The sequence below is a fragment of the Mastacembelus armatus genome, chromosome 2 (genome assembly GCF_900324485.2).
Source record: "Mastacembelus armatus chromosome 2, fMasArm1.2, whole genome shotgun sequence".
NCBI classification, from domain to species: Eukaryota; Metazoa; Chordata; class Actinopteri; order Synbranchiformes; family Mastacembelidae; genus Mastacembelus; species Mastacembelus armatus.
The window spans coordinates 9,676,266-9,703,422 of record NC_046634.1 but is presented as its reverse complement, the minus strand read 5'-3'; the positions used below and the strand labels follow the sequence as shown (position 1 = coordinate 9,703,422).

Sequence of the window (27,157 nt, the reverse complement as noted above, 5' to 3'; positions counted from 1 at the left end):
GGACAACTGCACACCTGATTTACCTGCCTCACTAACCTCCATGGTCAAATATCAAAACGTTCCCTGATGATCTGCTGAAATCTAAAAAATCTAATCTAATCTAAACTGCAAATCCAACACAGAGGAGGCGACAGATGCACCAACACGTCAACTCCTGTAGCACGGTGCTGACTCCTCAGGGGTCAGTGTTGACAAAGGTCCACGCACTGTAATTCTACATTCTTCCAAAAACTACAAGTAACCAGGTGATGTTTTACTGAATAGTGTCCTGGCAGGGCTGGATACCCAGGACACATTTCATTATCAGCTGAAATCCAGTTTTCTCTCTTCAGTCCCTGTGGGGCATGTTAGCAGCATGGAGCTACAATACAGAGGTGTGGGCCACGTTTTCATCTTCATTCAAAGAAACCCAGATGACTCCCATTTAATTTGCTTAGGTACATCCTCCCGGCCGGCCTCCATTGTTCCTCCTCCTGTGTCAGGGCCACATCCTGGCCGGAAGACGCTGTCACTGTCAAAGCCCGGGCGCCCCAGCAGGTCGAGACCCGGGAACCGTACACCTCATTGTCTGTCCTCACCTTTGTGTCTCTGTGTCTTTATGGACTGCCGCGCCGGCGGGTCGTTCAGGCATGACCCAGTCCGGCTCATCAGGGAAAACCCTGCTCGACAAACGCAGTTCCCACAGGAAGTCGAGGGGGGAAAGAGATGCGGGGGAAGCATATCAAACACTGAGAGGTGAGCGCCTGTGACATGGCAGCAGCAGACCGTGCTGCAGCTGGCGGCTTCAGAAAAAGAAAATAAATCATCAGATCCACAGTCTCACACACTTGTTTCATGTTGAACCACATTTGATTTCCGTCTTGCTCGATGCTGCTGCTTCTCAGGGTTCAGGAACATGTTGCTCATCTGGCAGCTGCTCGTGACTCTACTTTGAAAAGAACATAATGTCAGGCCGCCAAAGAGACTTTAGCTCTTGTGGATCCCATCACACGTTTACTAGATGTTGCCATCTCAGCTGGGAATGACACACATAATGCTTTCATACAGTATTTACTTCATGTTTACTATGTGGTAAATTATTCTCTAAGTGCACCCCAACAATTCTGCAACTCCTGAATCACAGCTGTAGTACCGCAGATGAATTACAGCACAGCAGGCTCCTGGGGGCCACCACACCTCCAGCACAGGGGCCAAACAGACAGAAAAACGAGTGGTTGGTGCGTGTGTTTACAGATGTTTGCATCTGTGGTTATTGTGAAAATGTCTCTTTGAAATCCCCAAGAGCTCGTTCAGAGACTGTTGCTGGTCATTTTGCGTTTTATGCAGTTGCTTTTCTCCTCTGTGGTCGTTTGGCGCCTCATTCCTGGATATTCTGCAGGTGAAGATCTGGTCCTTCCATGAACAGACCTCATTTCCATTTCCAGTTGCAGCAAATATCAACCTTTCAAAAGATGTTGGGTTCAGGTTTCTAAACGTATCTTCATGCACAGAGCAACGTTAATGAAAACACACAGTTTGTTAGCTTCAATGATGAGGTAAAAAAAAACAAAAAAAAACAAACCCAAAAACTTAAGTTGACGACAAACTTCAGCTTTTCACTAAAGTCAATTTTGTCCTGAGCATTCTTGTTCTCGGGCTCCGGCTGGGGCCTCGCTCGTCACACCCATCAGCTCTGATATGCTGACACTCCCTTCATTAATTTGAACAGTGCAGCCGAGTTTGAAACACAAGAACCCTTCAGCCATTTCCCTAATGGGCTGCGTGCCGGTCAACCCGGGCGCAGCCGAGCGCTCTCCTCCGCGGTGGAGCCGGGACGGTGTTAGAGGTCCTTTTGCTGTGAGCTGAGCAGCCATGATGGCTAACCACCACACCAGAGGCCCCTTTGTTTCTCTCTTTTCTCACCCCAACACTTTACAAACAACTAAGCCTGTCACAGTCCGACATCAAGGTTCAGTGGTCTGTCAACATTTACCAGCAGATAAAGACAGAGAAGGGAGAATTCTCAGCCCTGGAGAGCACATCGCTCTGTCCGCGGAGTGTGTATTCGAGAGAGCAGTGTGTGTGAAAAGATATAGAGCGAGTACTTATGTGTCTTTTCTCAGTGACAGCAGCCAAACAGAAGACACTCATGCAGGGAGGAAGACTGTGTGAGTACATTAGAGCCCCCTGCTGCCTCCTCGCCCGCCGTCGATGAAAAGTGACGATGGAAAGCTCTGACAAATAGAACCGGATCCTGCCTCCCCTGGGCTCAAGCCAAGCTGCATCTTGTTCTTCGGCCCCTGGGCCTTTTGCTCTGTTTAGAGGAGAAGGGGGCTATCACAAGCCTGGCCAGCTTAGATGTGTTTCAGACGAGAAGCTGGGGCAAAGATTTGGGATTCGGTTCTGCGGCGCCTATCGAGGACGCCCCGGCTAATAAACAACGAGGGGATTTGACAGCACAAAACAAGCTGCTGCTCTTTGAAACAGTTGGGGTGTGAGGACGAAGCACTGAGGGGGATTTTCATTTATTTCCAGCTAATGATCCACCTACAGGAATATATATTTTTCTGCTTTCACTGTTTGCAGGGAAATTTTTTTGCTAATTGGGCCACAAATGACAAAAAAAGCTCTGCAAAGTTTTGCTGAAGTTTGTCAAGCAAAATAGAAATATCTGCTTCAAACAGCAGACATTTCACAGGGACTCTCATAATTAGGCTGCACTGAAGGTTATGGTTAGTTCAATGTCCAAATCAGAAAATATAGTTTGAACATAGAGCAGAAAAATTCATCATTCTGTACGTATACTGTGATTTGTAAGTATGTAGTACAATACATACTTAAACGTTCTATTGTGCAGTTTTATCTGGTTTAATGCCTAATTTGTAGTAATACTGTAGTTTCCATGGTCTGTGACTGCAAACACTGATTCTATTACTTTAAATACTTTTACTTAACTTCTGCAGAATCTAGTGAAACTACTGATGCATCTATATTTCAGTTTTCTCGGATACATTATTAGTTGCATTTTAAAACAACGCGTTTGTGAATTTCTCTACGTGTCTATTAAAAATACAGACGAGATCAGCATCAACAGACGTGTCCAAGTCGCCTTCGTGTAAAGACTCGAGCACGTCTGATGGCAGGGTTAATAATAAAGCATTTGATTTCAAATACAAAACTGCTCTGGTTATTTTTAAAAGTAAGACGAAGACTCAAATATTAATGGAGGGGAGGACAGTGGACAGGAAGCAGCAGGAATGATGGGTAATGTGTCATAAAAACAAACATGACTGTGGAAGCTGTTCAAATTTATCACTTCAAAATCAGCCACAGTTCATTTTACAATTTGTGTTATGTGTCATTAAAACTGATGAATTAAAGGAGGCCATTTTGTTTTTTTAAATGTCACAGTGAAAGTCTTCAGACACTTACAGCACTCGGAGGAGGCATGTGAGGTGCAGGTCACATGATCTAAGTAGTCTCTGCCATCATCTTCTGGTTTCCACATATGTGTCACCTGTCGGCGCAATTACGGTCGTCCAGGGACCAGACGCTCCGGCCTGACTGCAGAAGACAAAAAGGCATCAGTCAGCGCCGGTTGGCTGAGGTGTCACGGTCGCTTCGATGTCACGGAGCTGACGTGACTGAGGTCTGGTTCCTCTCCCTGCAGCGAGAAAAAGACACAGAAGAAGACAGAGAAAATCAGGCCGGGTTAATTATCTCCTCAAACATCCAGGTTGATCTCACTGGTTCTGAAACAGCCTGCAGGGATTTCTGGGAACGGACACCACAAACTTTTTGACTGGAAACACTAACAATCACTGCAAACGTCTGGGAATCAAATTAAATTAAAGAACATGATGCTCCTTATTTTTCATCACTTGATCATCTGAAAAATCAATTGACGGATTAAAAAAAACATTGTGTGTCAGTGAGTTCAGGAGTGTGCCCCCCCGACCTCGACCTCTGCTGGAATGTGATGGAGGAACCAGGTTTGGTTTCACGAGCAGGTGCCTGTTGTTTTTCCTCCCTCGTGTTTCACCACCTGTTCTCTTCTCTGCTCCTTCCCTGGTTTCTTTCTCACGGCGAGAAGGTTTGCACACACACACTTACCTCCGAACAAAAACCACGTGCCCTCTAACCGCATTAGAAAATATCAGCATGTCACGAGTGAAAAGGATGGAAGAAAAGATCAGATTTGCATGTAAATTTTAATAAATCATAAAATATTTACGTTTCCATTAAGGAGTTGCATTAGCGCAGCATCAAAATGACTCAGTTTTTCTCCAAATTAAAGATATTTTTCACTTTACTATTCGTTGCTCAGCAACATGCAGTTCGACTCATCAACAAGGACAAAAAAAAACAGCACAATCTGAGCAGCGGTAATAAAATCTGACTACAACAGCTTTGGGGAGTTGGAAAGGAAGATTTTCAGGAAGCTGTTGATGGGCTGATGTGACGTGATGACTGAGGGACATCCAGGTTTCCTTCAGGGCTGCACACACTCCTCTGCTAGTAGAAAGTGTGAGGTGAAGCGGACCTGTTGCTACAGTCCTTTCAAACAGGACTAAGCAGGATGGATATTCGTCAAAGCACCTGGCGGGCCCCGAGACAAACCGATGGAGATGAGTATTAGGAAAACACCATTTATTTCAGTACTATGTGTTATTGCCTGGCTCTCAGGAGACACGGTATTTCTTGTTCTTAGAGAGCCAGTGTTTGAGGTTGTGACAGCAGACGGAGGGGTGCGATGACAGTAGGGGGGGGGGGAAGCATTTGTGATTGTCGGCGTGCCTGCCAGTGTTTCCCGTCTGTGCTCCAACACACTTTTCCATGTTGCGGGTGCGACGTTACCCTTGTCAATGTATTTGTTCAAGCAACTCGGCCGGCGGTCCCCGCGAGGGCCGTGCACCGCTGCCTCCTCTCTCCCCCACATCTCTTTTTTAAAAAGCTGTGGCTCCTGCTTGAATGCTCTCTGTGTCCATGCCCAGTGCCCTAATCCAGGACCTGCTCTTCCTCTAAGCAGGGAGTTAACTTAATCCCTCTCATTTAGGCAGCTGCACTGCCGGGGAACTATGGTGAAAAAAAAAAAAGTTATAATTCTGTGACAGACACTTTCAGCTGTTGTGACGGCACCTCCCCAATTCAGCTGCTTTAACATGCAACTCTCACTCTCAGCCTGGTATTTTAATGTGGCTGTGAATAATGCATGGAGGCGAGCATGGAAAGCACAGAGAAAAGTATGCATGGCTGGGATGATAGCTGTGTGACTGAAGACAGAGTAAAGCAGAGCGAGCTGTGACACACTGACTGGCTCCTACTGTTCCTGCAGAATGAGCCCAGTGCCAACGGGAAATATGCCGCGAATGCAAACGGTCATTCCCAAAGAGTTCTAGATCCACTGCATTGTGAGACATCGGCAAAATAAAAAAAGGGCAAGGATCCAAAGTGTTTAACTCCCCGGAACACGGTGAAAAGAGCTGCAGCTAATGCATGATCTCATCATAGAACAGGCCTCTTTCTTCATTTAACTGAACCCACATTCAGCTTCTTTTGTCCAACCAACCATCTAAAACCAGAGATATTTAATCGACAACATGAAACAGGCAGCCGCACGATGCGGACTGCAGAGGGTTTACGACACATGTCAGGCTGGACTAGTCGAGCTAACGCACCAAAAAAACCCAACGCTAAGACAGAAAAAGGTGAGAAGGAAAAAAGCAACCAGCTCACATACTGGTTAAATGTGGTATAAATTAAGGTATTACATATAATACTCAAAGTACTTTACATGAAAACTCTGAGGGGAGCCATAATTAACAAATGAGACAGTTACATATCTCCACGGAAGAAAAAGTTCATTCCTTGAAACTATTTCTGATCCTGCTCTGGTATCACAAAACATTTCAACTGGATCTTTTCTAACCCTGTTCTGGTTAAAGGATATTTGATCACAGCCACGTACGGAGCCATTTGTGAGGGTCACACTGGAATCCATGTGTGCTTGAACCTTTGCAGAAGCACGAAGTGTAAACTTTTCTCTTTCCTACGAAGCAGCTTCACACCTCTGCACTTCACTGCGCAGAGACTCTCATTAAAACAGCCAGCGGAGGTCAGAAAACACAATCTACAATTCCTGCAAACATCTGAGCTACTAATCCGTGAAATTTCGAACTGCACAAAACATTTCAGAGGGTGTCAACACAACTAGCTGCCTCTTTTATCCCTCGTCCACATCTGGCTCTTCCAGCCTGCTGAACATTTGTAATGGACCTCGATTAGAGTGCAGGACAGATACAATAATAAGCCCTGGAACCTTGTCAAGAGAGAGGTCAAATCAGAAGACAAATAAATAGGAAATTGCTCCCTGTGAGCTTTCTCACTGTCACCCTTTGCTTGTTACCTTGAGTACTAAAAAGGTATTTATCTGGCTCCCTCCCCGCTGTTTAAACAGGCATCAGAGCTGCTCTGGGGGCTTAATTGCACTCGGTCTCAGGAGTTCACTTGGTGAAGTGCAGGTGCAGCGTCCAAGAAAAATAATTGAACAAACAATTATAATGTGCGTTCCCACACTGCCGGATAGACACAGAGCAGCTACAGGCTTTTGTGCTGTTTAGCTTCCCTCCAGTCCAAAATACATCACTGCAGGAGTGTTGAAAAGCTGCAAAGACCCATGGAGGACTTGTGTGTATTCTGGCAGTGAGTATCTTGACAGCACCGTCACTCTGCCCTGGGAAAAACTCTGCAACATCCCTGCAAACACTCGCAGCCTCCGCTAGTGTCTTTCCATGCACAAAAACAAAGGCACAGTTCATGTCTGCTGACAGGAAACAAACGCCACCTCAGGACATCAACACGTCTCGGGCCTCAGCGCCTCGGCGGTGGAAAAGATCCTGAACCCAGACACGCGGGACAGACCTGAGCGGCCCTTCCAGGTGTCCGTCACTCCTCAGAGCTCTTTGTTTTCAGCTCATCCCATTGTTCCTCGGATGGAAAAATGTTTTTGTTAGATGACAAATCGAATGTGGGATTATTTTTCCACAGCAGCTTCAGTGGGAAAGAGCTGGTGAAATGTTTTAATGAAACATGGCAGCTACAAAAAGAGAGTGAAACTATGCAGCTCCATATTCCTTTGTTACTATTGTCAATGGGACTGATACCAATAAATAGATTAAAGTCGTAGTGCATGAACTTTGCGACTGATAATTGTAAGTGTAAAAATGAGAATTCACTGTTTTATTCCACACAGATCTATTTTTAGCGACAGACCAGGCCTTAAAGTGCTGCTTGTGTTTCCCATCAGGACCAGGTTCATCCTTTCTCAAACATTTTCTGAAGAAACTCTTGCTCCCAAAAGCATCTTGTAAAATCAAGCAGTAACTTTTAAACTATAATTCTGGATTTGTTTCCATTTTACAAACTTGTTTTTAGGCAAGAACAAGTTTCAGCTCAGTAAGATACCATCTCTCTGGAGGCCTTAACTTATGAAACAGCAAGCATTTTAGACGCCACATTGTTTTGTGTTTTTGCCACATTTTGAACAAGGAACACCAGGTTATGTGTTCACAGTGTTTTGGAAGCAAAAGCCTTCAAATGAATGTTCAAGTTTGCTTTTGCTCGATCAGTCTGATTCCTACTCCACCGGCCTCCCAGAGGAATTCTGTTTCCATGCAGGACGACTTCAGTTATGGCTGTTTCGCTTTTTCAGTTCTCCATCTTCCTCTCCTCCTCTCTTTCCCCTTTCGCCGTTCTTCCAGAGATGCGTAGTTGTTGGCAGTGCTTATGTAATAACAGATGGAAGCTAGAAATTAACACGTCTTGCCTCTCTCGTTATTCTCCTCTCTCCATTTATTTTTAATGCTGTGAGCATGAGCGTCTCTCTCGTTCTCTCTCGCCGTGTGTGTGTGTGTGCGTGTGTGTGTGTGTGTGTGTGTGTGTGTGTGTGTGTGTGTGACCCCGGCAGGCCAGCAGCACCTGTCAGGAGTGTATCCACCGTGGTTGCGTGCCTAATTAGCACACAAGGAATTTGGTGGCACGAAGCGCGCAGCATCGGTGGGAAGAAAAGAGTGTGGGGTGCAATTAGGATTTGTTGGCATGTACAGAACTCAGTGAAGAATCTGACGAGGAGGAGGAAGAAGAGGAGGAGGAGAGGTTGGGGTGTGTTGGTGTGGGAGTGGAGGGTTGCATGTGTGGCCTGATACTACTCCACTACTTTTTGCTTCGCTCGAACAGACGACAGACAAGCATTTGCTAAAAAACACACCTTCAAACGTGAGACACCAGAAGTTTGGCTGCTGCAAACTCAGACGGTCAAATCCAAATAACCAAAGAAGCAAATGTTTTAGCCCACACATTTAACACAGAGATACAGGGAAACTGAAAAATCCAAGTCAGCTTGGATCATCAGAATATAACCCTGCCCAAAGGATTTTCTATTTAAAGGCAGTTTGTCATTATTTGCTGCTTTCATTATGGCTGTAGTTTAGCTACAGAGTCCCAGGCCTGAGTTTTTCCATCGTTTAAGATTCCTGCCTGTGCCGACTTAGGATCCCGTGACCTTATAATCACACTTCAGCCTCAGCACCAACCACACACCAACACAATAACACAGTGACCGCTGAGTCTTCCTCTCCTGCATTCAGTTCTACACACACAATCTGCTCCGTGCTCACCGCCGTCCAGCACACGCCATCTTTACGCCTCACAGAGACGCCATGCATAGGCTCGGAGTTAAAGCCTCCGCTCCTCAATCGCACTCAGCTCGTGTGGATCTGACCCTGTCATTGTGTTTTCTGCTGCTGCTCAGACTTTGTTAACAAAAAGGAAAGTTTAAGGGGATGTTTTTTGGGACGAAGGAGGGAGAAGAAATAAAGAATTCATTTTTTAGTTTAAAGCTGATCCCTGATTCCAGCAACTGCAGGGGCTTTGTTCAGGCATTGATTGGTCATTACAGTGTCAAAGTAGGAACATCTGAGCGCTGGAGGAAGAGGAAAAAGAAAAGGAAGGCGTTTGCTAGAAGCGGCTGTGATGAGGTTTAACTTTGCATCCACTACATGATTTATTTATCAGCACGACGGCCGTTTGCATGGTTAGATTAGGACGACGGGGGGGGGGGCTGCTGGGAAGTTAAAAGAGTAGAGGGAGCTACTAGACATGACCTCAGTTTGATGAGAGGGAATCAAAAAGATCATGATAGCTCTTGTGCCCATAACACTGAAAGGGAACAAATGGCTCTTAAATATTTCTATGCGTACTATCAGAAAAAAATCATGAGAATTGTGATGAATAAAACAAAAAGAAACAAAGGGCTGCACGGCGCCGTCTTTGTGAGGCACTGAGGAAATAAGCGCCATGTCCAAAGACGTCATCCTTTTATCTAATGGGTGTGGCGGCTGTAATGCATCCATGTGGCCCTCACTTTAATAATTGAACAGACATCGGGGCAGCACCTGCTGGGAGCCCAAATCATCGCCGCAGCTTTGAACAAACCACTGTGACTTTACGGCATCAGGCAGGGCAGCGCAGCGCTGGAAAAACCGACAGAGGGGAAGAGGAAAAGGAAAAAAAGGAGGCATTCGAGGCAGCGAACATGGCCTGGGGCTACAGAGTAATGAGCACATCTCCACGGAGGCTTCCACAGATTCACTATTTGAAAATTGTTTCTTGTCTTAATAAATCCTAAATGTGTAATTTACTCGTGAAAGAGGAACAACAAAGCAGCTGACATTCCCCTCTCCCTCTGCAAAATGACAGAAATCACACCGACCGAGGCGTGTTGATGTTTCCTCAGGTGCAGACACGACACCCCTCAGATCTCCTCACCCTCTGCCCTCCCTCGATTCCTGTTCCCCAAATTGCACAGTCATTGAAATTCTCAGTCTGCTTTTGCAGGAATTATAAAACCTTCTAAATCAATTACAACATCAATCGGCTTGAAACCTGCGGCCGATGAATATGTATAAAAGTACACACACGTCCGACTAATTAAACAAGGCCGTCAAGACAGGAAGCTGAAGCTGAGCAGCAGCGTTTCAGCAGGCAGTGCAGAAAAGGATGGATTTATTTTGATAAAACATGTTTTGTCTTTATCGCGTCGGCCGATCATTGTTAGAGGAAACAGTAACTTTGAGGTACTGTTGCTGAAAAACAAAGACTATATGGGACAAGCAAAGTCAGCAGGGGCCTAATAACAATAGCTCCCATGGGGCCAAGAGTATGTGGCGTAAAGTCACAACTGCTGTCAACATTTAGGAGTGTAAAGATCCGACCACGACAGGTTGGACTACAGTGATTTTTGGCTTTTGGCCTCAGCTGTTGTTTTCTGGCAGAATAAAGTGAAAACAGGGCCCTTAGTTGAACCTTTGGTTTGGAAAACACAAGTCGGAACCAGTTCTGTGTCAAGGTTTTAAATAATATCATGAAACACGTGCTTTCTGCTTTGCCTACGATTCACAGAGACTTCCAGTCAACTAAAGGAGAAGTGGGTCAGGGTCTAGTAAAGGGTTAAATAAACATGTACATGGACATGAAAAGCAACTTCTAGCATGGAGCACTGTCTGTTTCTCACTGTTCCCTAACACAACAGCATTAACAGCTCTGTTAGTGGATTTAGCAGGTGCATCCGCTGCCCTGTTTCACCTCTACAGCACACACACACACACACACACACACACACACACACACACAAGAAATCAAAAACATCTTCATTTCTTTTTCTTCTCTGATCGGTTTTATTTTTCTTGCTCGGGTTGATCATTAACTTCAACCTCAGCTGCACTGTCTCCGGCCTGAGGGTGTTAAAGCACAGATCTCTTCACTTTCCCCATTAGAAAATTAGTGAAGTGAAAATTAAGGCCCTTTATGCCAACGTGCCGAGACGCTCAAAGTACAACAAAAAAAAAAAAAAAAGAGTCCGAGAAGACAGACCGAACAATAAACTGTCCGTCTGCACTGAACTGGTAATAAGACAAAAGCAGCACGGCCTTGGTGAAAAAAAACAAAACAAAAGTCTCATCTCGTAACCTTCAGCCAAGTTTCCAACACTGATCACAGAGATTCAGCCACTGCTTTTATTTCTGGTGTCAAAAACTCTTTTCATCACCTGAAACCTCCTCACGAACCATTTCTGCTGCTGCTTCACTCACTGAGGTGTCAGGTTTAGGACTTATTGTTCCCTCTTTGCAATCGTTTGCATTAACTTTGGAAAGTTGAAGCCAGTTTGTTGTTTGGTAACAACACTATAGTCTGAGCTAATGGAAGATTTGATAGGAGACTAGTAATTTTCATCTAATGGCAGGTAAGGTCGTAAAACATTAATCTACACTTCCCTCTCTTCAAGTTACACTTGGTGATTTAAACTTTTCTTCTAAACACGTTGCATCATGTGCTTTAATCTTATTCTCCTGCTGGATAAAAACCTCAGCTAAACGCCTGCAAGTGAACAAACTTCCTCTGAACAAAATCACGACAAATAAGAATCATCTCACTTTAATTCACTGCCGTCTACGTTTCGTTTGACACAAAGTTGCCCGGGCATCTCGACAGAGGAGGAGTTTCATGATTTTAATTTTTTATTTTTGGGTTCTGGTCCTCGGCCAGTTGTCCCTGGGCCGTTTCTGTCTCTGCCCATGTCTCCCGTCCTGAGCTGAGGGAAGGAGAGGGGGAAGAAGAGCCGAGCCAAGAGGCCCCCGGGGCCACGGCCCTCTCTGGACCCCCAACCCCAGGTCACCGAGCACCTCGGGTCAGCCGGTCCCGATCAGCCTCCTTGCCTGGCTACAGGATGGAGGAGGGATTGAGGGGGGTTGAGGAGACTCCCCCTGGTGTCTTGTGTAATCAACATTTACAGAACAGCTGGAAGGAAGAGGAGGAGTGTGTTTGTTGTCTACATGTGTGTTTTCTCAGGTCCAGAGATATTTGATCTGTCGTGTGTGTGTGTGTGTGGGAACGACTACTCCAGCATCAACGAGAGCAGATCTGAGCTTGTGAACCACATCATTTTTTGTGTGTGTGTGTGGTTGGTGTGTATTCCCTGCTGGGCCTCAATGCTCAGAGCAGGTTCAGTGTCGGGGTCTTTGCCTGCAAATAAAACTCCTCCTCTGGGTGCCCACATGCTCGTCTCAGGGTAAAACTGTCAGAGCGAGGAATTTCAGATTTACAGGATAAGAAATGCAGAAGACGACAGATTCAAAGTGTCAACACGCAACTTCCTCTACATGCGTAAATTTAAAACCACAAATCTCCCTTTTTGCAAAATCAGTGGATACTTATTTTCCCAAAATAGTAAGCACTTTGAATGAAATGTTAGGAAACGAATATTTCAGTGTAGCACCTGACAACTGAGAAGTGATTGTTCTTATTTTGTTTCTGTCCCCGAAATAAAAATGAAGAAAGAGCCAGTTCATATTTTGCCATATGCATTGTTTGTTTTGGATCTATAAATACTGTAATCGCCTCGGGTACAGTGCTAATGCAACAGATAGCTCTGTGTCGCACAACATTTGAATCCACCATCTGACTAATTACAGCAGCGCACGATCAAATCAGGCTCCAGAGAACCTGTGAAGACCCTGAATGTGGCCTTCCGGTCAGGAAGAGGAAGCAGCTTCATTGTTGCTGCCAGAAATAATAATTTCAATAATTTTCTATAATTTCTAGCATCTAAACAGAGCAAACCAAGTCAGGAAACAAAGCAGGGGCCCGCCAAGCTCCGCCTCCACCTCCCAAATACACACACACACAGGCCTGTGAGAGCCTCCCCACGGAAAACGACTGCCATCTAAAAACAGCATCTGCAGCTGGCGGCTGCAGCGAGAGGCGTGCTTCCAGCGCCCGCACCCGCAGTCGCAGTTTACTCACGCTAAATGTATGGAATCAGGCTCTTGCTAAAAACTACAATTACAGGTGATATACAGATTGAAATCATAGGGCCCGCTTTTTTTGTTGAGGAAAATTGTCCTAATGAGTGGTTTGGCGATTCCTGGGGTAGAAGGGAGGGACGGGTTGGTGCTGGTGTCTGAGGAGAATGTGAAAGTCTTTTCTCTTCGAGTGTGTGTGTGTGTGTGTGTGTGTGTGTGTGTGAGGGAGGTGTTTGGGGGGAGCATAAACAGCTGCACCTGCTGCTGCGGCACGCACTGCCACAGTTAATGATATCGGATGATATCATTAGGCAAAGTGCTCATAAACAGATGTTGGAGGCGCTGCCTAAACAGTGTCAGCTGAGCCAGTTTGCATTTCTGCGAACGTATTATTTATATAGGGCATTTAAGTTTGTTATGTTAATAACCCCTCTGTTAGCATGCAGGATGTGGCACAGGGAGAACAGAGATGACACCGGTGTGGGGGAAGAGCAGCAGAGTGTAGATGCACCTCACAAGCTCAGGGAAAGATCTGATGCTGATCAGAGGTGTGAAGAGCTGACAGGAGTAGACTAAAGTCATGACCAGCACACCCGAGTCTAATCCAACATCCACCTGAGGCTAACCCAAAAGACCACACAATGATCATGTGGTCCATTTCAAATTAAGACTGAAATTAGGCGTCTTAGGAAACTTTGCTCTGACCTGAAAATGGAAAACGGAAAATACGGCTCACCCGACTGGAAGTGAGCGGTGGAACTTCAGGAAGACTTGGTCAAAGTCGACAGAATCCAGGTGCTGCTGCAACCACAGCCAACGCTGCTGAATCTGGAAAATAATGACAAGATCAGACACTGATCTTTAAATCCTTAAACTGCATGTAACTGCTCCGACATGGTCTTCAGCCTCACTCTACACAGCAGAATCAGCAAATTAACACTATCAGAGTTGATTTCAACACTTTGGAAGTGTACATGGGTCCAAAGGCTTGAGTATACAAATAAGTTTTAAATTGTACTTTGAAGATGGGTAATGTAGGGGCTTGTCTGCTACTGCAATCTAATCTATTTACACTTCCCAGTATCTTCATATTGTGCAGCCAACAGCAGGTAATTCACATGCACACTGTGAAGAAGATGTTTGCAATGACCATCAGGTTGAAGAATGTTGCAGAATCTCCCCGACACTTCCAAAGAGCATTGTGAAGTCTTGACCAATCTTAAACACGAAATAAAACATTAGAGCAAACAAGTAACACGATCAAAAACTGTCAACAATTCAGTCTCATTCTTACCGAGCTATACCCAGGAATCTGTCCATGGAGGCTGTGGCTTGGTCTTGAAATGTTGCCTCCATTTTATCTTTGACCAGTTTGTTGTCAGCTGAGTGCATCATCACTGCCTGAGCTTTAAAAAAGACCAGCTTAATTAAAAAATCTCACGGATATTAATTAGCAATGTCATATCAACTACATGCTATCCTGGCGCTACCTATGTTCCCTACTACCTATATGTTCCCCAGTACCTATATGTTCCCAGTATATATGTTCCCCACTACCTATATATTCCCCAGTACCTATGTTCCCCACTACCTATATGTTCCCCAGTACCTATGTGTTCCCAATGTATATGTTCCCCACTACCTATATGTTCCCCAGTATATATGTTCCTCAATATATATATGTTCCCAGTATATATGTTCCTCACTACCTATATGTTCCTCAGTATATATGTTCCATATGTTCCCAATATATATGTTCCCCAATACCTATATGTTCCCCAGTATATATGTTCCTCACTACCTATATGTTCCCCAGTATATATGTTCCTCACTACCTATATGTTCCCCACTACCTATATGTTCCCCAGTATATATGTTCCTCAATATATATATGTTCCCAGTATATATGTTCCTCACTACCTATATGTTCCTCAGTATATATGTTCCATATGTTCCTCAATATATATGTTCCCTACTACTTATATGTTCCCCAATACCTATATGTTCCCCAGTATATATGTTCCTCACTACCTATATGTTCCCCAGTATATATGTTCCTCACTACCTATATGTTCCCCACTACCTATATGGTTCCCAGTACCTACATGTTCCCCACTACCTATATGTTCCCCAGTACATATGTTCCCCACTACCTACATATATGTTCCCCAGTGTATGTTCCCTACCATCTATATGTTCCCCAGTACCTATATGTTCCCCAATACTTGAGTTCCTCAGTATATATGTTCCCCACTACCTACCTATGTTCCCCAGTATATATGTTCCCCACTACCTATATGTTTCTCTGTATATATGTTCCCCAGTATATGTTTCCTACATCTATATGTTCCCCAATACTTGTGTTCCTCAGTATATATGTTTCCCACTGCCCATGTTCCCCAAGGCATAATCCACAAGGTGGCTTTGTGCTACATTGTGCGTCTGTATTTGAACCAGCTCTTGAATCCTGGACAAAAACTAACAACTAAAAAATATGAAATATCTATACAAAACATTTCCAATAGCAAATAGGAAATAGCTGGTCAATTATAAACCCAAACCACGTTATTCAATAAAATTGTCACGGATTAATTTAATACAAACAGTCTAACTTGGTACCCCCTCACATTTAACATTATTTCACATACTTCGTTCCACAGAATAAAAACGTGAAAATCACAGTCAGAAAAAATAGGATATTTCTATAAATACCTCGTGGCTCCAATTTCATGTAAGATATAATCAATCGTATAATTTTGGTTGATTTGTAGTTATTTCCATATTACATGTCTGAAGCTACAGTCAGACAAGGACAAATTGATGAAACCAACAACAAACAGATGCCTATAATTCAAACATTTTGATTTTTGTTTGACCTTCGTTAATGTCCGTTTGAAAATCTTTATAAATACGGCAACCCCGTATGTTTCTTACCCTGATTAAAATCTGACAAACCTCATGAGGTTTTTGCAAACTAGTGATAATGTTTGACGTGCACCACTGCCACCTGCTGCCTCGGAGGGGAAACACACGTGGCTACACAATTTAAAGAAATTCACTTATGAGTTTCATGTTACCTCGAACTGCTGCACACTCAACACCACCATTAGCAGTCTTTGCTGTTATAGGAAGGAAGTGTTGCATTTGAAAACCTAGTATTACAAATACACAGTAAAGTAGGCATTTTCAGTATTTACCAACTTACTGCGTGTACTTTTACTGTTTGTTTTTGCTTCAGTGGAACAAACCTACAGTCCTGCTGCTGTTTCTTCTTCTTCTGCAGCTCCAGGTCAAACATGCGTTTACAGGAGAAGAGTCTAGTTTGGAGCAGCAAAAAGATTCAATCAGAAAGCAGCAGAACAAACTGCTGCAGGCTCGGCCCACCTTGGAGGGCCAGAGCATCAAGCCTCACTTTTAAACAGCACTCATACACGTGTTAACAGATTTATGTAAAAGGTTAACGTCCTTGTGTTATTCTGCTCAGGCGCTGCCATTTCACCACCTCCCTCCTCCCTCCCACCCTCCCTGGCTGGAAAAAAGGGGGAACAGGCGCCCATTTCCCTGCCACCATTATGCTCATTTGTCCTGTCAAGAGAATGACAGGCCGGTTGACTCTTCCCCAGATACGACCATTAGGTAACGCTCTGTCATCTGACAGCGAGGCATTCTGCCGCTCCCTAAAAACCCCCTAATTATTTCCTTCGCCAGAGACAGGCGGCGGCGGGTAGGTAATTTTTAACCTTTCACGTGCACCTGGGGAACCCTCCTCCGGGGAGCCAAGGTGCCTGTGTGGCATTCAGTCATCAAAACATGACCTTTTATGGCCGTTCGGAGAGCAGTTGGCACCGGGTGCCACGCGCTGGCTAATGCTAATGTTGATGACTAATTTATGCATCTGCAGCAAGTTTAGGGTAGCAACAATGTGTGACAGAGCGGTGAGGGGAAGACAACGAGGGGGGGCATCGCTGCAGAACAAGCAGAGGTGAAAGGCATTTTGGGGGGAAAGGGGTGGGGCTTTTGAGACACCCGGTAGCCAGGCCCTACAGGGAATTGAGGGGGCTAATTATGTTGCAGGGAATACATTCGACGTGACCAGCGAGCCTTTTTAGAATTTGTCGAGCGCAATGTGACTAACGTGGCTGACCTTTACTTTTTTTAGCCCAAATTGCGGGAGACCAGAGAGCATGCAAGATGTGTGCATACTCGATGACCTAATTGCCTTTTTTCTTGTGAGGCTAAATGCTGGCCAGCACCTTCCCCCCCCCCCACCCTCCCCAAAAGAGAAGTGGATGTCAAAAATCCACTTTTCACACGTGCATTGTAAAACCTACTGCACATTTACAGTTGGTTTACATTCACAGACGTTTGTGCTCCCTGTGGGCGGAGGTGTTTTTAGCCAGCTTGCTTTGTTCGATGACAATTAAAAGCTCCACTCTAATACTAAATACCAATAGTACTTTGCACAGTACTACTTTTGGACATTCTGAGTCGCTCCAGTTTTGCACGCCTTACTGACGACCTCTGACCCTGGGTGGGTTTGCAGCCACTCATTTTTTCATTCACACATCTGGACACTAAACAAAAGACTAAAGCCAGTTACAGTTTTACACTGTGGGGTTTCTGTGAGCTTTGGAGATGATGACAGGCAGGTGTGGTAACTTTAGACGGAGCTCAGTCGGTAAATAAGACCATTACTAAACCATTTATGTGCCTTAATAGTGAGTGGTACCTTTATTCTATGACGTAAATGTGCTCCTGTATTAGAAGCATGTAGAAAAAGATTTATGGCATTACATTACAGTATCCAAAAGCAAACATGTCTCACCTGTCCTCCTCCTCTTCTCCAAGTGTTCTGCAGGGAATATGGATGGAAAGTCAGCCTGTCCAACAGTGATGGGGAAGGAGAAGACCGACATTTATGTGAGAGCATAAAATAAAAAGGCATGGCCTCAGGCTTTACAGTTAGCTGACTGTATGTTTATAATCTTCCCCAAATTCCTGCAAGAACATAAATTGTTAATATCATGAAGTGTTTCAGCGGGCAGACAAATTGAGGTGTTTGGGAGAAGAAGAGATGAATTTTATGCAGCAAAGAGAAAAGAGGGAGACGGGAGATTCAAGCTAATCGGATCAAACGTAAGTGATGGCGTTATTCTGCTGGAAAAACATGTATGAATCAGGCCACATGTGCATTTGCAAATATGTCACGCCTCCTCTGCCCTCTGCTCTTGTATATTCGTTGTCAGCCAGGGAAAGAGAGAAAGATGCTGATGAACTCTTTGTTTAGACAAATCAGGAAATTACACATCTTATTCTGCCTGTAGAACATGATTTCACCCCCACCCTCTCTTTCACTTTCTCAAGTTCAGGAGAGAGGTCATCACAAAGTGTTTCCCTCGGAGCAACGTAGTGCAATAAAACACAAGTAAACACAAAGCAAGACGGATTCAAGCCGCCATACGTTCACGCAGCCATTAGTGATTTATACTCTGCTTCTAATCCCTTGCTCAGGCTGCTCTGCTGCCATTAGGCTTCAAAATTACATGTTCTATCACAAGCAGCCGCTCTCACCTGAGTATTGGATTACTGAAATAAAATATGAATAATTGATAGTGAGAAATAGGTTCCTGGCAACAGGAATAGCTGCAATTTAATAATGAGCATTATGTTTCTTGTGTTTTTCCCTACTTTTCTTTCTCTCCTCCTCCTCCAGTGTCGTTTGATCTTCTTGGGTATCTCTACCAGGGGAGTTGGTGCATCCTCTTCTTCTTCTTCGTTGGTTTTTCCTTGGCTGGGTTGACTCCCCTGGTTGCTGGGGCGAGAGACCTGTCTTCCGCCTGTGTTCTTTATTCTTCCTCCTCCTCCTCCTCCTCGTGCTTTTTCTTTAATAAGCTGCCGTTAAATAAATTAGAAAATACCCACCCAGGGGTGATCAGACGGCCACAAACCCTTGTCATCTGTCTCCCGGAGCTGCCAGGCAAAAGAGAGCAAGGGAAGGAGGGAGAAGAAGAGAGGAGGACAGCCAGGATTTCTTCTTCTTTTCCTTCCCTGGCTTGGTATTCTACCAGAGGTGAGAGGGAGAAAGAGAGAAGAAGAACAGACGACCGAAGGCAGCCCGTCGTTTGCTAAAAAAAAAAAAAATCAAATCCATACATCCATATTTATTTAATGTGGTGAGAGAACACATGAGGAGGAGAGGAAGGAAGGGAAGGAGACAGAGAGGAAGAAAAAAACTTTGCTACATATGGAGTGCTTCTTACAACTAATCAGCAGACTGTTGGTGATTGGGGCCGCGGGCGCCAGGTTGGCTCGAGCCAGAGTTAGCACAGTGCCCAGGTCTTTGCTGCAGGCTGCACAGGTTGGCCTCAACTCTGCTGGGGAGCAGATGGCGAGCCAAAGCTTGTAGTCACACTTACCTTCCCCACTAAATCCCTAATCCCTCCGTGGACGCTCCTCCAAGGCAGGTTTTTGGAGGCAGAAATAGGGGTTACAATCTGGACCAGCACAGCGCCTGCCAAAACACTCACAACACAGAAATGCAAATTAACTTATTTGTGTTGTCCGCCAGCCAAGGCACCGCTTCTTTTGCGAGTAATTAAGATACCTTGAAAAATATTTGTAAAAGATCAATAATTTGAAATGGACAAATAACAATAGTGACATAGAGAGAAAGGAAGCACATGCACAGGGTCTGGACATTGTGCTACACATTTATTTTTGTTTTTAACACCCACCCCTCATCTCCATCCGCACACACCCTCGTTCACCTGCAGATTTGGAAAACTAGTCCCTCAGGTGCCGGCGAGGTCGACCTACTGAGGTGTTTGATAATAACTCGGCCGGCACAGAAACTGGATGTTGAACACAAAGCATTTGTGTGTAATGTTCCTTTAAAGCTGGCAGCTTGAGACAAAAAAACAGAAGAAAGAAGAAGAAGAAGGGAAGAAAAAAAAAAAAACAAGCGCCCCCTGAATCAGTAACTGTTAGAGGAGGCGTAGGAGCCTCGGTGACACCTTTCAGCTGTGCTTGTTGGCTTGTGCTTATGCTACACGCTAACACACACACACACACACACACACACTCTCTCACACTCACACTGTTATTAGCCTGGTGTCAGCAGCACTAAATGGGCTGCAGATGTTAATGCACTGTTTTAGATACAGTGGCAGGAAAAAGAGGCAGAGACAGACCCACTGAGACACAGAATAACTAAATACAGAGAGAGAAACACATTCATTAGTGAAGAACACACAGTGGATAATAATTCAGAGGTGATGCATTATAAACAGTGCTGTTTAAACAAAGTGGGTATGTTTAAAATCTTAGAAACAGACAGTGTGTAGGTTTTGCTTGTTTTCCTCTTGTGCTGTCGCTCAGTTTATTAACATAAGATTCTCTGTTTAAAACCTTCAGTCGGTGCAGGTTGTATAATTTACAGGACATAAGAGACGTGGTACAGCTTCTTATTTAGCCCATGACAAACCGGGTGGGCCTTCATTCATCCTAGGTGTAATATTTTAATGTAGTTTTTGAGAGCTAACCTGGACTTTATCTAACACTAACTGTGCTTATTCCAGCCAATGGATGAAAGTTATTTCTATGTTTTGAATATGAGGCACTGAATAATGAGACTCAGTGAAGACTCTTCCTGTCATGCAAATAAAGAAACTAAAACAGGGTCAGTTCTCGTTACCTTGCCATTAACAAACTAACTACCTGCTGATTAGATGTCTGTGCAGACTGTTCAACAGTTTGACTAAAGCTCCTCTGTCCTGCACTGATACTAAACTGTGCTCTGCAGCCCGGTGCTGCCGTCATGTGCCCCTCCAGCAGCACTCAGCATTGTACAGTAAGTCTGAGAGGGTCTGAAAGGCCTCTGGGACCAGCCAGGCAGATCAAACGACCTCCCCAGTATCCGACCAGATGTCCTTACTGGGACGGGTTCAGATGGTCCCAGCGAGCAGCGAGGGAAAGGTCAGAGTCACACAGTGGGTTAAACTGGACCCATCATGAAACTGGCTCGGGCTGTGGGTTTGTGCAGCACCGCCCCGCTCATCAGCAGGGATTATTTCAATTAAGGCTCACGCTGGCAGAACGCGGGATTACAACAGGGTTTAGAGTGGCAGGACACATCTGAACACAGCACATGGCCAGCCAGTCAGCTCTCAGGGATTATATGGCTGAAAAATGACAGACAGGCGCTCATAATTAGGAAGAGGAATTGTCTATTAAAACATATACGTTTAGATTTTTTTGCTGTAAAAATTTCTCTAAATGTTTGAAATGAACCGGACTGTGAAGTGCTACCTGCTGACTTCTGACCTCTGACCTCCCTGTGCAGATATAAACAAGAAGAATTCCTCTTCAGGAATCAATAAAACATTATCAAACCTGCATCTTGTCACGTGTCACTGTGCATTCAGTCCTAAAATCTGTGAAACGAGGGACAGAGGGATAATTACCTCCTCGTCTCTTCTTCTTTGCTATTCTTAGATGTGCTGCTTCTGTTACTGGCAGAGCTGAAACGTGAAGGTAAAAGGTGGAATCACACACTGAGAAGAACCTGCTGCCGATCAGTCGATGATGTTTAGCAGCAGGTGGAGGATCATGAAAGATAAAACCAGCCAATGAGAAGCTGTTAGCCTCTGCCCCCTGTGCTGTATGCGTGGCATGATTTGGCCATGAATAGCATTACTGCCCGACCCTCCTTTAGAATTCACGACGGCGGCCGGAGGCTCGGTCTGGCATTTCACCTGCGGACTGACCCGACTGATTGAGATGCGTCGGAGGAGCCGGCAGAGACGCGGTGCAGACTCACCTAATTGGCCCCGGAGTCGGCCCTAATTCCTGATTCTCAGGGCGGTCCACATTTCAAAGCAGAGCCCAGATCAATTAATGGACCGGTAATGTGTCTCATTTTCATACAAGGCGAGAGTCTTAGGTTGGGAAAATCAGATACTGGCCACCTTCGACTCAGCAAGAGCGAGCATCAGTTGGAGTTCTGTGCAGGGGAATTCGATATGAGGCTCAGCTGTTCAGAGCAGAATCGCACGATGAATATTTTTTATCTGCTTCTTATTTCTCCTTCTGACCCCAAACATTTTTAACACTCAATGTTTGAGATCTTTCAAGTATTCGAATCTGAAAAGTGGCTCCATGTTGCTCTGGTTTCAAACTTTAAACTGAAAACCAACACATCATTAACTAACACACAGGTCACTGTCTGTGCATCCAAAAGCCTGATAAGTCCAATCAACACGCAACGTTTGCTTCATTTGTAAAGTCAAATTACAGGATTTATATAAGATTTATAGCTTCAAAGCTGTTTCACATGACAATATGTATCAGCTTTTATTGAATTAGTGGAGGTTATATCTGAGCTGTAGCGTTTTTCTGTGCTCCTGGATGACGCAGCCTGAAATAACAGAAATAAAATCCCAATACCTGAAGATCAGACATGCTGACAGCGTTTCTCTGCACCCCGGCTCCGACCCTGACAGCCGTAACCACACAGCACTTTAAGGTAGAACAAGGTACAAGGTTTTCTCAGTGGCAGCCTGAAATATGAATGAGCAGCCAGTCTATACATCATGTTAGCTGACATGTTGTATTAAAATTTATGAACGACTTCATCAAAAAGCACTTTCTGCCAGACAGATTTGCCCTGACATCGAAGTTACATGGCTGGTTGGAGCCTCAGACAAATGTGTGTGTTGGTGGTTAAGTGTGAAATTAGGTGAGCTAGTATGCCAGTGTGTAACCTGTGTGCACTGTGTGTGTGTGTGTGTGTGTGTATGCATCCTCATAACAACAAATATTAAGACTCTGCAAAGAGATCTGGTGCCTGTAATTCGATCTGAGAATATCAAACCACAGAGTGAAAGGAAATAAATGGCCGAATATGTGAAACAGGACATTAAGAATGAATAAACATAGAGTTAAACCATGTGCTACAACATTTGAGTCAATCAGAATTCACTAATAAGAGCAAACAACTCAACAGTAGTGTGTGTGTGTGTGTGTGTGTGGTCACCAACCCGTCTTCAGTCTTTGGGTTATGAAATAATACCTGTCATCTGCCGACTGCTGAACCCTGAAAAGGGGGCAGGTTTTCCAGGTCAGCTCGCCATCTGTCAGCGCAGCCCACTCCTGTTCCCACACATTAGCACTTGATTGGCTGGAACCAGCCCTGGGTGGGCGGGGCCAACTGAACACCCCCCCCCCGGGGACCCAGAGGAGGCAGAAACATGCGGACACACTGACGGGGACAGATGAGGAAAGAGACAACATGAACACGTGCTCATGCTGTGTAAGTGTATGATCGATCATTTACTGCACGCACACACACACACACACACACACACACACACACACACACACACACACCTGTGTGAAGACAAATGACAATAATTCAAACATTTACAACCAAATCTGCAGGTAAAACGCAAATAAATCAGAAGTTTAAACTAAACACTGCAGATTTCTGATCATATATTCATGTGTTTAGGAATAAATACTTAACTAATCCAGATTTAAAGGGTTCAGTTCGACTGCTTTTAGGATTTCACATTTTTACTTCTGAATAATTAAAAAATAAAAAATAAATAATTCACTAAATTTAGACAAAATCAAAAATACCTGTGACGTCCTGTAAATGCTGCTGACTGACGGATTTTATTTGACCTCCTTCCAGGGTCAGTGTCAACCTCCTGAGGTATCATCTCATGTCTGCAGGGAGAAAAACATCATATATAAAAACAACAGCAAGTCATTTCTACTATATGAATCTAATTCCTAGATGACAGGGTTAAAATGAGTGTTGGCTGCTAATCGCTGTGTTACTCCTGATAACGGTGCTGTGGTGGACCTCGTGGCGAGGCGTCGACTGACAGGAGCACTACATATAAATTACAGAAAATGCGTTGGGTAGGAAACAACACAATTACAGACATGACAGGATTAATAAACATGGTCCAATGAAAAACTATTTGGTTGATGTCCATGTGTGTGTTTTGATGACACACACACACACACACACACACACTTCAACGCTGACAAAGATGCAGGTTAAATAACAGTTTGTGTATTATTACTGTGTAATGTATAAAAAACAGAAGCTCCATCCCTTCCCTGCTTCTGTCTGTCCCTCCCTTCCTCCCTCACTAGTTCAGCTGTCTGGTCAATGGGACCGGGGCAAGTAGCCAAGCATGTAGAGCCAAGCCTTCCTCCCTCCTCCTCCCCCCCGCTCCCATCCAGACGGCCTCCTGTTCAGCTGTGCCGCTCGCCGCAGGTTCCAGCCAGGTCAGATGTTCAACACGAGCGACAACATGTTCGCTCGTCACCGCTGTTTACCACGCCTGGCTGTCCCAGCGTCGGCCCAGCGACACGGCCCCGCTCGGGTCCGCCACAGTCGGTTCTCAGGGTGAAGTCGGCGACGGCGAATGCAGAGTTTGGGTTTTGGCAGGTTGGACAAACCTCTGAAAACGTCTCCGCTGCAACACAAACTAATGAGGTGCTGCTAATTAAACATTAATTCACTGCAGCATTTATGAACTTCCACTCCAGGTTTCTTTAACAAAAAGTAATTACTGAATATTTCACAAATTTCTATGATCGTTTTTACAGAAATAATGAAACAATAGTTGACAATAAATCAGTTTAGGCTGTTTTCCAGAAATGATCCTCTTATTAATTTGACACTTGTTTTAGTGAGTTTCAATACATATATATTTCCTACATACAGCCTAGAGGTTAAACCACTGAACAACAGACAACTAGCTGCATGAATTTCATACTGACTTTAAACTATTGTCTTTTCCAAGTTGAGCCAAACTACTATTTTTTTCTCTGTTGCATCTCGTTCAGTTGATGCGATAAGATGAAAACTGAATATCTGACAGCTGAGCACACAGACACTGTGGTCACGAGTCCAGTTATAAAGGCGACACAGCTCTGCAGTGGTCAGAGACACAAACGTGCCTTTTTGGTTCCACTGACAAACAGCTGACTTACATAACGCAGCTCTTAAAAACCCAAAGTCACTGAAAACGAGACGCAGCAGGCAGAGCACGGCAGCACTTACCTGTGTCTTGGTTTGTGGAGCTTTAGGCTTTAACATTTTACTAATGAACAATTTAAAGAAGCTTCATTTTGTAGTTTTTAAACGATTAAATTAAAATGATAACGTTTACATTTCAAACTATGTGAATCACATGACGACGCCTGAGCAAACATCACCTGGTCTGTTTAGACTTTAAACTCTTTTTCGTTGAGGGAATAAAAAAAGAAAAGTATTGCCTGTTTGTTTTTTTCTTCAGTGCAGATTTGTTTTGTTGCTCTGCACAGTCTGGTAATGTTTTTATTTATCTGAATTGAAAGTCAAACTCATGAGAGGAGCCGTCGCTGTATCTGGGACTGTTGTGCTTCTACACGGCTCTGAATCACACCACAGTGATGAAACTCACTAAATCACAGTAAACAAACCTCCAGCTCACAGAAAGAAAATGTCAAACATGCAGGAAGGAGTTACAGAGTCACTTTTTCCTTGTGCAACGACACACACTCACACTGAACACACACACACACACACACACACACACACACACACACACACACACACACACACACACACACACACACACACACACACTGCAGCCGTGGCCTGTGTGCCCGAGTCAAAGGTGCAGGCCAGCCATGCTAGCCGCCCAGGTGCAGAGCAGATAGGGTTGCAGCGCGTAAACGGCTAATTCCAGCACGGCTGTGGGAACGCCAGCTGCCCCCGTATTTCTCAAAATCTGAAATTGTTTTGGATTCGTGCGCCAACAGAAGGACTCGACATGCAAGAGTGAAAGCAGCTCGTTTCCTGTGTCTTCTCACGTCAATAAAATAACTGCTCGGTACCGTGGCGAAACCTAACTTCTGTTCTGCAGCCTCCCCTCGTCGCCCCCCGCCGTCTCCCACCTCCTCCCAGTGTCTGATAAATGATGCTGAATGTATCTGAGCTTTACCAGCAGAGGAGGACTGGAGCAGAAAATATGCATATGTTTGACCATTAAAGCCTCGTACAACACTGACTTTCCCAGGAAGTCAAACGGTTTCACTGCATTTCGTCTCATTGAATACAACCTTTAAACCCTCTTTCCCGCAAACGAGAAGACTCGCAGTTTGAGTCGTAACGAGCTGCACTTTCGACACACGCGACCTTTCGACCTCTCCAAACTTGTCTTTGTTCTGCTGCTGCAAACACACTTTTAGAGCTCATTTCCAAAACATCACGGTGATTTTGTAAAACCAAACGATGATTAGCTTTGTCAGCTACAGTGGATCAGGGTCAAAGGGCTTTACTGTTAAAAAACCTGCAGCAATTTTCTTAGAAAGTTGACATTATATGTTTTGAAACAGAACAAAACAAGTTTTTTTCTTGTATGTATTTTTTCTATCCATGCTTTATTATATATATATATATATATATATATATATTTATAATTATTTTATCTATTAATTTTTAACTTGAAATATTTTCCTAGTTTTCAAAGATATATTTTGTATATATCAATATCAATTCCTATTTTTTACCTTTATTTTTGTCTTTGTATTTTCTCCGTACACCTTTTAACAATACTTCACTATTTTGTTATTTCTGTAATTTTTAAATTTGCTAATTATTTTAATTTTGCATGTTGCCGCTATATACTACATTTTCCTATATCTAACAGAATTTTTTATATTGACTTGACTGTAAAATAAATAATATAAAGATGACCTTGAAATCTTAACTAAATGTAAATAAACAGATTTGCAGCCACTGATCCACCTGAGTTCATCCTCAGTCCTGTTTTGTTGCTGTAATCTTCAGAGATCACATGGAAACTTGTTAAGACTCGACAGCACAACAGATGCGTCAACATACAACACTGTCGGTGACACTGTGTGGCAGCAGAAACACAAACTGACTGTTGATGTTGTTTCTGTGGCAGCCTGTGAATTTTCGGCGGGCAGATGTTCTTCGTCAGGCGTCGGTCGACCTGCGAGACGAGATGAAGCAGTTCAGACTCTGCCTGACCTGCGGAGGGAAAAGGCTACGGGGAGGGCGGCTCATCCCGGTGGCCCCCGGGAAAATTTGGGTTATAGACGGATGGATGTGGACTGAGATCAGCAGAATGGCATCTGCTTTACACACCCACACACACACACACATTGCTGAGATATTATCATTCAGAGCAGAACTGCAACTGAGCAGCTTTTCTGTGTATTCCTGCTTTTTTAGCAGCTGGAGAGCAAAATCACTTAACTTCACACTGTAAATTCCTGTTAACCTCTTC

General features: G+C 44.3%; 1 protein-coding gene across 7 annotated transcripts in view; it reads right to left on the bottom strand.

Annotated features, from left to right (window-relative positions):
- LOC113127407 (SH3 domain-binding protein 4-A-like) overlaps window positions 1–22,883 on the bottom strand; it is a 70,493-nt gene extending 47,610 nt beyond the window's left edge. For 3 of the 7 annotated variants that reach the window (XM_026301937.1, XM_026301935.1, XM_026301939.1), the window contains exons 1-8: window positions 22,874–22,883; window positions 21,299–21,355; window positions 18,525–19,739; window positions 17,662–17,716; window positions 16,085–16,153; window positions 14,131–14,242; window positions 13,573–13,664; window positions 3,412–3,643 (exon numbers count right to left, since the gene is read on the bottom strand). The gene's annotated coding sequence lies outside the window, so the exon portion shown is untranslated. Of the gene's footprint in view, window positions 1–3,411; window positions 3,644–13,572; window positions 13,665–13,986; window positions 14,032–14,130; window positions 14,243–16,084; window positions 16,154–17,661; window positions 17,717–18,524; window positions 19,740–21,298; window positions 21,356–22,873 lie in introns of those variants that run through there. The other 4 variants (XM_026301936.1, XM_026301940.1, XM_026301941.1 and 1 more) reach the window with 4 other exon arrangements.
- Between the last annotated feature and the right edge of the window lie 4,274 nt (window positions 22,884–27,157).